This window comes from Pristis pectinata, chromosome 6, assembly GCF_009764475.1.
Source record: "Pristis pectinata isolate sPriPec2 chromosome 6, sPriPec2.1.pri, whole genome shotgun sequence".
Classification (NCBI taxonomy): domain Eukaryota; kingdom Metazoa; phylum Chordata; class Chondrichthyes; order Rhinopristiformes; family Pristidae; genus Pristis; species Pristis pectinata.
This window is the reverse complement of record NC_067410.1, coordinates 13,205,948-13,218,188: the sequence shown is the minus strand read 5'-3', so window position 1 is coordinate 13,218,188 and position 12,241 is coordinate 13,205,948. Positions and strand designations below refer to the sequence as shown.

At 41.3% G+C, this 12,241-nt stretch overlaps 1 protein-coding gene across 1 annotated transcript in view; it reads left to right on the top strand.

Moving 5' to 3' along the window:
* Positions 1–12,241, top strand: part of celsr3 (cadherin, EGF LAG seven-pass G-type receptor 3) — a 195,994-nt gene that overhangs the window by 31,626 nt on the left and 152,127 nt on the right.

Genomic DNA, 12,241 nt, shown 5'->3' with positions numbered 1-12,241 from the left:
TAAAATGCACTTGTATTCAGACGGTTACTGGATTATTTTATTAATGTGTAACTCAGAGCTGACAGAAACCAGCCTCACTCTGCCTACCTGCTTTCCTTAGATGAGGTACCACCAGGGAGGTAACCACTCAGCTCCTTACCTAAACCATGTCAAACATTTCATTGGGTCAGCTGAAGCTGATTGACAGCTGGCAGTTCTGCAGGGGACAGCCATGCAAGCTTGGCGAAGTCTGGAAGTTTGAGACAGGCTAGAGGTAACAGCAGCAATGACCATTACTGCCACTAGAATCACATTGGACATTGTGGGGGTGCACTGATGTGCTAAGGAGAGAGGCTGGGTGTACAACTGGCCTTCAGCTGTACACCAGAGATGGCTGGCATGTGAACATTGACCCCACAGTTCTAAATGGGTCACTGTCCCTGTGGTAAAAGGTACCTGTAAGTGTTTGATTTATTTTATTTCAATATTTTAAAATATTTGTTTGCATTTTAAGGTGTTTCTAATTTTATTGATTTATTTTTAATTTACTTAAATCAATTTGAACAGTTTTTAAATGTCTTCACCAGTGACATTTAATAACAGTTCAAAAGACATTGATAGTGGTAACGCCCTGAAAGCTATCAGGAATTTCGTGGCAGAGTTTAGACTCCACTGCTTGGAGCCTGATCTGCCTCATGGGATGCCTTTTGAGTACAGAATGTCAGCTCATCTGCCCACCACATCCAGAAGAGGTGAGCCTGTGTAGCACTGCAGGAGACAAGTTGGAGAGCGGCAGGCCCCAGTGTGATCTAGTCCATCATAACACTACAACTTTACTAAATGGAGGTCATACAGTGGTACTCCTAATAGAGCTGCTGCCTCACAGTTTTCGGGACCCAGGTTCATTTCTGTCCTCTGATGCTTTCTGTGTGGAGTTTGCATGTTCTTCCTCTGACAATGTGGTTTCTTCCACTTGTCAAAGCCATGCAGCTTGTAGGTTAATTGACCACCAAATTGCCCCTAGTGCAGGTGGGTGGTGAAATAGTTGGGAAGGTGGGGAGAAAAGGTAACAGAAAATTAGTGAGGAAATGGGGCTGCTGTATGAGCTGACATAGACGCAATGAGTCTCTGGAATTCTCTACCCCTGAGGGTTGTGGAGACTTGATCATTGAAAATATTTAAAGAGGAGGTGGATACATTTTTGAAAGATCAGGGAATTCAGAGCAATGGGGATCTGACACGAAGAGGAGTTGAAGCCTTGGACAGATCAGCCATGGTTGTTTTGAATGGCAGGGCAGGCTTGAGGGGCCAGTTAGCCCATTCCTGCTCCTATTTTCTTCTGTTCTTACGATGGGTCACATGTCCTCCCATAATGTAAGGAAATATAGAGTATTATGAAGCTGGAAATGCACTGGTATTATTTTGGTGTATTTAAGCTGTCGTTTTGAGTCAAGTAAATCTCAGAAGTACAGCCAAACCATGTTAATTTATTTGATTGTTGTCTCACCTCAAATGATCAACCAAGCTCATTAACACAACAATGATTCAATTCACAGTGAATGCCATTAACTGAATTTGTATGGAACAGTAATGTTTATCAATGTACTGAAAAGAAACTGGCTATGAGACTCTCTGTGGAGAAGCATCTGTCTTCCATTCACAATATGCCAACACGTATTTTGACATTTTGGCTTTGGTTTTTAAATATGAGTGAGCCATTGTTTAATAGGTGGTAACATAATTTTTAGTTCTGTTGTAAATAATTGTCTGTTAATTCAGCTCCGTTATATTGAAGTTTTTCAATACTAAAATGTAAACATGATGCAGCTTGTTCTGCTACCTGACTTATTATTTCTTTTGTTTGACCTTGTCCTTTGTGCCTCCTATTCACTGTTTTTGAGTGAGTAGTAGGTAAAATTATATCGCATACAGTGGGGTTTAACTATTCTGCTCAGCATCATTGCTGCTATACCTAGTTTGCAAAGCAGGCACAGAAAATTCCAAGGTGAAAGGGGTTGGATCTGTTTGCACCTAATAGGTGCAGAGATATCAGTTACATATTCCAGAATCAAGTCAGATTTTTTAGCTTTTGTGTTAATGTTTTTCTTCTATCAGTGGCTGACAACATTTCTAAATGCTGAGATCCTTGAGTATGTGAGCAATAACTTGATCTGGTGAATTTTACTGTTACGTGTTTGGATAACATAGTTGTAAATGCAATTTCAAAACTTATTTTTGTTAGAAACAATGAGGCTAAATATAAAACAGCATTGTTAATCTTGCAGATTGAGCACGTAAATTGCAAATTAGTATCAATATTAGGCTATGAACAGCCAAGTTTATGAACACAACGATGATTCAATTCATAATAAATACCATTGAGGGGGTGTATTTTTATAGGATGAATAAGAATTACATGTGCAGCTAAGAAAATAAGAGTCTAAATGGCATAATGGAGCAGGGGTCAAATTTGCAGATCATTAAAAGTAGCAATCAAGTTAACAAGAATTCAGAACGAGTGCAAAAACCACTGGGATTCATTTGTGGAGGAGCAGAATTGAAATATGGTATGTTGAACCACAGTTAGACCATATTTGTAGTATGGATGTGGAGGAATGAATGAAGCTGTAAGAAAAATGGTTTAGAGGAAGAAGTAGAGAAAAGTTCCACTTGAGCAAGAGTAAAACTGGGGACCATAACTAAGGCAATTGCTAATAAATCTATTGAAGAATTCATGAGAAACTAATTTCTTTGCAGTGGAGAGAGTGGTCATAATCAGAACTTGCTGTGCAATGGTTAAGGCAGTAGGCTAGAATTCAGGGGAGGCTAAATAAATGCATAAGGGAGGAAGGAATAGAAAGTTCTGCAGATAAGGTTAGATGAAGTAGGTTGGGGGGAGGCCTGTGTGAAACATATTCATCAACACAGATCAAAAGCAAAAACAGAAGCAAGAAAAACTGAAACAGTTAGGTTTGATGATGGTTTCTGCTCCAAATTTTATGTATTTTGGGCTCAACACTTGTACATTGGCAGGTGTTAATGTAACGGTCCTGTGAAGTACTCATGATAGTCCAGCCATTCTGTGTACCCATGTTTCAAAGAATTCACCTCATGGACATATCTCTCTTAATCCTTTGCGCGCATACCCTGTCTCTTTTAACGTAAGAAAAACAGGAAGTGTTGGAAACACTGAGCAGGTCAGGCAGCATTGTGGAAAGAGAAACAGTTGACATTTCAGGTTGAAGACCTAGTAATGGATTTCTATTACTATCTTAGACTGCCAGTGCCCTGAGTTTTCTTTTAATTTTCATCTCTTGTAATGTAACTTTGATCCTTCAGCTTAATGAGTAGCATTATCAGGCAATGCTTCAGCAAACTGGGAAAAATTGCTAGAACATAAGAAATAGGAGCAGAAGTAGGCCTTACAATTCTTAGAACTTGCTCTGCCGTTCAATAATGTTAAGCTCATTAGACCTCTTTTCTCAATTCCACCTTACTACCTGATCCCCTTAACCCTTGTTTTTCAGTCTTAAATCTATTTACTGATTTGGCATCCACAGCTCTTTAGAGAATTCCAAAGATTCACATCTATCCATGAGAAAGAAATTCCTCCTCATCTCATCTCATCTCATCTCATCTCATCTCATCTCATCTCATCTCATCTCATCTCATCTCATCTCATCTCATCTCATCTCATCTCATCTCATCTCATCTCATCTCATCTCATCTCATCTCATCTCATCTCATCTCATCTCATCTCATCTCATCTCATCTCATCTCATCTCATCTCATCTCATCTCATCTCATCTCATCTCATCTCATCTCATCTCATCTCATCTCATCTCATCTCATCTCATCTCATCTCATCTCATCTCAGGTGGCTGACCCCTCATCCTGAGACTTTGCACTCTAGTTCTAGAGCTCTCCCACCAAATGATGCATCTGTGCAACGTCAACCTGTCAAATGATATCAGGATCTTTCATATTTCAATGACATTACACTTTATTCCTCGAGTTTAGGCCTATTCTGTCTCATGTTTTCTCAGTGAACAACCTCCACATCCCAGGACCCAATCCAGTGAATATTTTGCTGTGCTCTCTCTTAGACAAATATATTCCTCCTTAAATAAGCAGACCAAAACTGCGTGCAGTACTCCAGTAATGGTCTTGATAAAGCTCTAAACAGGTATAGTAAGATTTCCTTAATATGTATTGGAACTTTATGAATTGTTGTGTAAAGGGTAACTGCAATAAATTCTATTTACATAGAACATAAAATAGTACAGCACAGGAACAGGCCCTTTGGCCCACGACGTTGTGTCGAACTAACTAAACTAGTAGTTAAAAGCGTGCTAAACTAGATCCTTTTGCCTACAGGTCCATATCCCTCCATTCTTTGCAAATTCATGTGCCTATGTAACAGCTTCTTAAACGCCTCTATTGTATTTGCCTCCACTACCACCCCTGCAGCGTATTCCAGGCACCCACCACTCTCTGTGTAAACAAAAAAAAACTTGCCTGGCACATCTCCTTTGAACTTATTCCCTTTCACCTTAAATGCATGCCCTCTAATATTAGACACTTTGACCCTGGGAAAAAGACACCGGCTGTCTACTCTGTCTATGGCTTTCGTAATCTTATAAACTTCTATCAGGTCTCCCTTTGGCCTCTGCTGCTCCAGAGAAAGCAACTCAAGTTTGTCCAATCTCTCCTCATAGCACATGCCCTCTAATCTAGGCAGCATCCTGGTAAAACTCTTCTGTATCCTCTCCAAAGCCTCCACATCCTTCCTATATTGGGGCAACCAGAATTGAATGCAATACTCCAGATGCAGCCTAACCAGAGTTCTATAAAGCTTCCTGACTCTTGAACTCAGTACCTCAACTAATAAAGGCAAGCATGCCATACGTCTTCTTTACCACCCTATCAACTTGTGCAGCCACTTTCGGGGAGCTATGGACTTGGACCCCAAGATCCCTCTGTACATTAACACTGTTAAGGGTCCTGCCGTTAACTGTGTATTGTCCCTTTACATCTGATCTCCCAAAGTGCAGCACCTCACACTTGTCCAGATTAAACTCCATTTGCCATTTCTCCACTCATTTTTGCCACTGATCTATATCCCGCTGTATGCTTTGGCAATCTTCTACACTATCCGCAGCGCCACCAATCTTTGCATCATCTGCAAATTTACTAACCCACCCGTCCACATTTTCATTCAAGTCACTTCTATATATATCACAAACAGCAAAGGTCCCTGTGGAACACCACTAGTCACGGACCGCCAGAATAAGTCCCATTGACTACTACCCTCTGTCTTCAATGGGTAAGCCAATTCAGAGTCCAAATGGCCAAATCACCGTGGATCCCATGCATCTTGATCTTCTGGATGAGCAAACCACGTGGGACCTTGTCAAAAGCCTTACTGAAATCCGTGTAGACAACATCCACAGCTCCACCCTCTTCAATCACCTTCATCACCTCCTCAAAAAACTCAATCAAGTTAGTAAGACAAGACTTACCCCACACAAAGCCATGCTGACTGTCCCTAATTAAACCATGACTCTCCAAATGCTCATAAATCCTATCCTAAAGAATCCTTTCCAATAGCTTCCCTATCATTCACATGAGACTTACTGGTTTATAGTTACCAGGATTATCCCTATTTCCCTTCTTAAACAACAGAACAACATTAGCTCCTTGCCAGTCCTCCAGGACCTTGCCTGTGGCTAGAGAGAACTCGAAGATCTTGGTCAAGGGCCCAGCAATCTCATCTCTTGCCTCTCTCAATAACCTGGGGTATATCTCATCAGGCCCTGAGGACTTATCCACCTTAATGTTCTTCAAGAGAACTAATACAACCTCTTCCTTAATCTCAAAATCCCCAAGCATATTAGCACGCTCCATACTGATCTCGCTATCCTCCACTTCCTTCTCCTTGGTAAATACTGATGCAAAGTACTCATTTAGGACCTCACCCACATCCTTGGCCTCCAAGCCCGGTCCCTCCTTTATACTTGGGTGATCTAACCCTCTCCCTAGTTATCCTCTTGCTCTTAATGTAGGTCTAAAATGCCTTAGGATTCTCTTTAATCCTACTTGCTAAGGACTTTCCATGGCCCCTCTGACTCTCTTAATTCTGGCTCTCTTAATTCCCTTTTCTAGCTTGTTTATAATCCTCAAGGGCCTGTTTGATTTTAGCTTTCTCAGCCTTACATACATGTCCTTTTTCTTCTTGACTAAATTCTCAGAATCCAAGGATCCCTTACATTGCCATCCTTGTCCTTCCTTCTTACTGGAACATACTTGTCCTGTACTCGGTGCAGTTGGTCTTTAAACACCCTCCACAAGTCAGATGTGGACTTGCCCAAAAACAGCTCTTCCTAATTACCTCTCCCTAGTTCCTGCCTAATACTCTCGTAGTTTACCCTGCCCCAATTTAATACTGTCCTGCAAGGTCCATACTTAACCTTATCCATAGCTATCTTAAAACTTATGGTCACTGTCCCCTAAATATCCTCCCACTGAAAGGTCAGTCACCTGGCCAGGCTTCTTTCCCAATACCAGGTCCAGTATGGCCCCTCCTCAAGTTGGACCATTTACATACTGATTTAAGAAACCCTCTTGGGGGCATCTAACAAATTCTGCTCCATCTAAACTTCTTGCACTAAGGAGGCCCTAGTCAATATTAGAGAAGTTGAAATCACCCATGACAGCAACCTGGTTGTTTTTGCACCTTTGCCTAATCTGCCTGCGTATCTGTTCGTCAATGACCCGGTGGCCATCGGGGAGTCTGTAGTATAATCCCATCAGGGTGATTGCACCTTTCTTATTTTTGAGTTTACCTATATAGACTCAGTGGATGAGCCCTCCATTATGTCCTCACTGAGGGTAGCTGTGATGTTATTCCTTATTAATAGTGCAACTTCCCACCTCCAACCGCCCCCCCCCACCCCCATCCCCTTTCTATCTTTTCTAAAATATCGAAACCCTGGAACATTAAGCATCCAGTCCTGTCCCTCTCTCAACCAAATCTCTGTAATGGTCACAACATCATTGTTCCATATACTGATCCATGCTCTAAGTTCATCTCCCTTGCTCTAAATACTCCGAGCATTTAAATAAACCCACTTCAACCCATCCGTCCCATTTTGTCTGTTATCTTGTCCCTGCCCATCCTTCCTTGCAGACTTACTGGTCATGACGTCTACCTTCCTGTCAATCCCTCCACTTCTGACCTGGTGCTCAGGTTCCCATTCCGCTGCCAAACTAGTTTAAACCCTCCCAAGTAGCACCAGCAAACCTCACCGCCAGGATATTGGTTCCCCTCCAGTTAAGGTGCAACCCGTCCCTCTTGTACAGGTTTCCTTAACCCCAGATGAAGTTCCAGTGATCCAAGAGCCTGAAACCCTGCCCCCTGTACCAGTTCCTCAGCTGCACAGTCATCTCTTCTATCTTTCTATTCCTGCCCTGACTAGCACATGGCACTGGGAGTAATCCAGAGATTACTACCTTTGAGGTCTTACTTTTCAGCTTCTTTCCTAATTCCCTATACTCACTGTGCAGGACCTCATCCCCTTTCTACCTATGTTGTTGGTGCCAATGTGCACCAAGACCTCTGGCTGCTCACCCTCCTCCTTGAGAATGTTCTGCAGCCGCTCTGAGACATCCTCTGTTTGTGAATGCATTGTAGGATAAGTAACAGTGAACACTAAACTCTGGCGAAAAACATCCTGATCACCAGCTGGATGGATCAATATTGGTGAAATGCAGCCAGCTTAATGTCATCTCGGTTGGATGCTTACACTACAGCTGTGCCTCTTGCGTTATTTAGAAACCACCTCCAAGTCATGTATTAACAATCACAACACCTCTTGCAGTTCTTTAGGAAGGGACAACTTTTTGAGATTTACAATGTAGTCTGATTGCTCATTGTGTTTTACAATGTTCGGGTTTGTGCAAATAGAAATTTAGCTGGAAAAAGATTTTCCTCTGCTATAGAGTATATGAGATTGTACTGCAACATGTTTATATTTTCAAGCCTGACTGTGAGCATCCTATTTCTCAGAATCAGGTTCATTATCACTGACATATGTCATGAAATATGTTGTTCTGCAACAGCAGTACAGTGCAAAACATAAACATTGCTATGTTACAAAAATAAATAAATAGTGCTAAAGAGGACTAATGAGATAATATTCATGGACCGTTTAGAAATCTAATGGCAGAGGGGAAGAAGCTGTTCCTAAAACGTTGAGTGTGGGTCTTCAGGCTCCTGTATCTCCTCCCTGTTGGTAGTAATATGCAGAGGGCATGTCCCGGATGGCGAGAGTCCTTAATGATGGATGTTACCTTCTTGAGGCACTGCCTCTTGAAGATGTCCTCGGTGGGGAGGGTTGTGCCCGTGATGGAGCTGGCTGAGTCTACAACCCTTTGTAGCCTGTTTCGATCTTGCGCATTGGAGCCTCCATATCAGGCGGTAATGCAACCAGTCAGAATGCTCTCCACCATACATCTGTAAAAATTTGCAAGAGTCTTTGGTGACATACCAAATCTCCTCAAACTCCAAACTTCGTGATTGCATCAATGTGTTGGTCCCAAGATAGATCCTCTGGGATGTTGATGCCCAGAAACTTGAAGCTGCTCATCCTTTCCACCACTGACCCCTCAATGAGGACTGGTGTGTGTTCTTCCCTTCCTGAAGTCCACAATCAATTCCTTGGTCTTGCTGACATTGAGTGTGAGGTTGTTGTTGCGACACCACTCAACCAGCTGATCTGTCTCACTCTTGTACGCCTCCGCATCGCCTTCTGTTTGACAGACTGTTTCTTTAAAGAAAATTATCCAGGCTAAAAACAATAGCATAGTGCATGGTAGCATAGTGGTTAGCATAATGCTTTACAGCGCCAGAGACCCGGGTTCAAATCCGGCCACTGTCTGTAAGGAGTTTGTACGTTCTCCCTGTGTCTGTGTGGGTTTCCTCCGGGTGCTCCGGTTTCCTCCCACATTCCAAAGATGTACAGGTTAGGAAGTTATGGGCATGCTATGTTGGCGCCGGAAGCATGGCGACACTTGCGGACTGCCCCCCAAAATCACTACGCAAAAGATGTATTTCACTGTGTGTTTCAATGTACATGTGACTAATAAAGATCTTATCTATCTTATCTAAAGGGAATTATCTCCTTAGTTATGCTGTGTAGATATGAATTACTGGCAGGAGAAGGCCAGCCCCTTATGCCCACTTTGCCACTCAGTGAGAACATAGCTGAACTGATTGTAACCTCAGTTCCACATTCCCACCTCCTTGTAATCTTTCAGCCCTTACTTTGGCAAGAATCTATCTCCCTCATACTGCATGTTGGCCTTTTTTGCAAAAGAATTTTAAGATAAATGTAGGGATGACTTGCTCCAATTATGCAGGGCCCTGATGAGACAACATCTGCAATATAATGCAGAGCTCTCTCCCCCTATCTCTGTGCTTGAAGTACAGTGTTATAATTAAAAAAACAAATGAGAAAAACCAGCTGGGGATGAAAAGTTAAATGGAGCTTTTTTTATTGATCTAGTTGTCAGTGTATATGTTTTTAACTATTTTAAGTGCATCTGTCTTTCTTTTTTGGTCTTTTTTATTTACTTTAAATAGAATCCAAGTGATTTTGTATATTTGTGAATGTCAAAGTTATTCACAAACATTCAATATAAGCGATAGCTTTGTCAGCTGGTGAGCCTGGTTCTGGCCTCATTCTTTAAACTTTCCCCCTCTCACCTTAAAGCTATGTTCTCTAGTTTCTGACATTTCCACACTGGAGGGGGGGAAGTTCTGACTATGCCACTGATAATTTTATATACTCCTATCAGGTTGCCCCTTAGCTCCAAGTTTATCTAGCCCATAGTCTCTAATCCAGGCAACATTCTGGTGAACCTCACTCTTGACCTCATAATCTACCTCGTCATGGCCTTGCACCTTATTGTCTGCCTGCACAGCACTTTCTCTGTAACTGTAACACTTTATTCTGCATTCTGTTATTGTTTTCCCTTGTACTACCTGAATGCACTGTTGTAATGAAAAGATCTGTATGGATGGCATGCAAAACAAAGTTTTTCACTGTACCTCAGTACATGTGCCAATAATAAACCAATTTACCCTCTCCAAAGCTTCCACATCCTTCATGTAATGTGGTGACCAGAACTGCATGCAATGTTCCAAATGTGGCCTAATCATGTTATACAGCTGCAACATGACTTCCTGACTTTTATACTCAGTACCAAAACCAATAAAGGCAAATATGCTGCACGCTTTCTCTACCACCCTATTTACTTGCGTTGCCACTTTCGGGGAGCTATGGACTTGCACCCAAATATCCATCTGTACATCAGTGCTCTTAAGGATCCTGCCATTTACTGTATATTTCTCTCTTGCATTTGACCTCCCAAAGTGCTATCTGCCATTTCTCTGCCCACATTTCCAAATGGCCTATAACCTGCTGAATCCTTTGACAACCTTCCCCACTATCCACAACTCCAATTTTCGTGTCATCAGCAGTTTTACTGAGCAGCCTACCCATGTGTTCATCCAAATCAAGAGGCCCTAATACTGATTATTGCAGAACATGTCTGGTCATAGACTTCCAGTCAGAATAACACCCCTCCACCACTACCCTTTGTCTTCAACAGACAAGCCAATTTTGAATCCAATTGACTAAGTCTCCATGGATCCCATGTGCCTTAATCTTCTTGATCAGCCCACCATGAGGGACCTTGTCGAAAAATTTACTATAGTCCATGTGTACAACTGACACGGGTCTACCCTCCTCAAAAAACTCAATCAAGTTTGTAACACAAAGCCATGTGGACTATCCCTAATAAGTGTATGCTTTTCTAGATGCAAGTAGATCCTATCCCTAAGAATCGTCTTCAATAATTTCCCTACCATTGATGTAAGGCTCAAAAACAGTATCGAAAGCAGATGAATTTGTCATTCAACTAACTTGTTGCCGTGGAAATTAGCTGTCCACAAATTGATTTGCCAATGTTATAATAATGATTCTGCTTGGAAAAATAATTAATTAGGTATGAATTGCTTTGGAATGTTGCAAGGCTTTAATAATGCTCCAAGTTAAAACAGGTTCAATTTTTCAATGTCATCTAATGATTTGTTAAAGCTTTGCAATATAACTTTGAATTGATACATTTTAGTAATTTTTATTCCAGCGATTTTGTTTTTAATAAGTGAAATCGAAATAAACTTCAATATGCATCCTCCCTTCCCCCCAAAAATATCATTCCCATAATGCTGCTGCGTTAAATCACATTTATTAACTTTCAAGAAAGGTCCCTAACATTGACTGTATTTGCATCTGACAGCACCATTTCTGAGACAGCTGGAGCATACTGTCGATCACAATCTTATCAAATCCTCAACAGACATGAATTAGCTCCAGTCGTTATTCATGAAGAAATCCATGGTTATAGACGGTTGATGGGTTAGCAGAAGAAATATGACTATTTCAAAGATAGAGCCTTGTTTTGAAATATTAAAGATCTTTAAACTCTGTAATTGTACATTAGAGATGAGGGTGGCAGGCATTAACCTGGAGCATTTGAGAAACACAGCATCTCTGGTATTCAGTAGAAAGTGTGTGTACAACATTGTTTCTCGATGAATAAAACATTCCTAGTTCATTCCCTGCAGTGATGGCTCCAGAGAATAAATTAATATCTGTATCAAAGAGAAGCCAATTCAGATTTTAATGAAGAGGAAACCCCTAAATTCCTTCGGGAGGAAGAGAGGAAAAGAGAAAGCTGAACAAAGCATTTGACTCTCAGCTAAAGATAAAAGTCTTTTTTCGGGATTGCAAGGGAGCTACCAGCCTCACCCTTGGTGGTATGATATCCTGAATATATTTTTGTAATAATGTACCTCATGCTTGGAAAAACTTGCAAGTCAAATGGTATTTGGTTCTGTGTTTCGATCTTTATTAATGAACTGGAGAAAACTAATCCAAGGAAATCAATTGAACGAATTTAAGTACAGCACAGAATCAGGCAATTCAGCACAACAAGTCCACACTAGCATTTATGCTCCATTCTAGTCTATTCCCATCTTTCCTCTGTTCTATGTATGTCCTCTGTTGTGTGAGTCTGGGGGAAATGACATTTCGTTCCGCCATGTGTTTTTATAGCATATGGGTGAATGACAATAAAGTATAACTTGACTTGACTTGAACTTGATTAAATCTAGCAGTATAACCCTCTCTTCCCT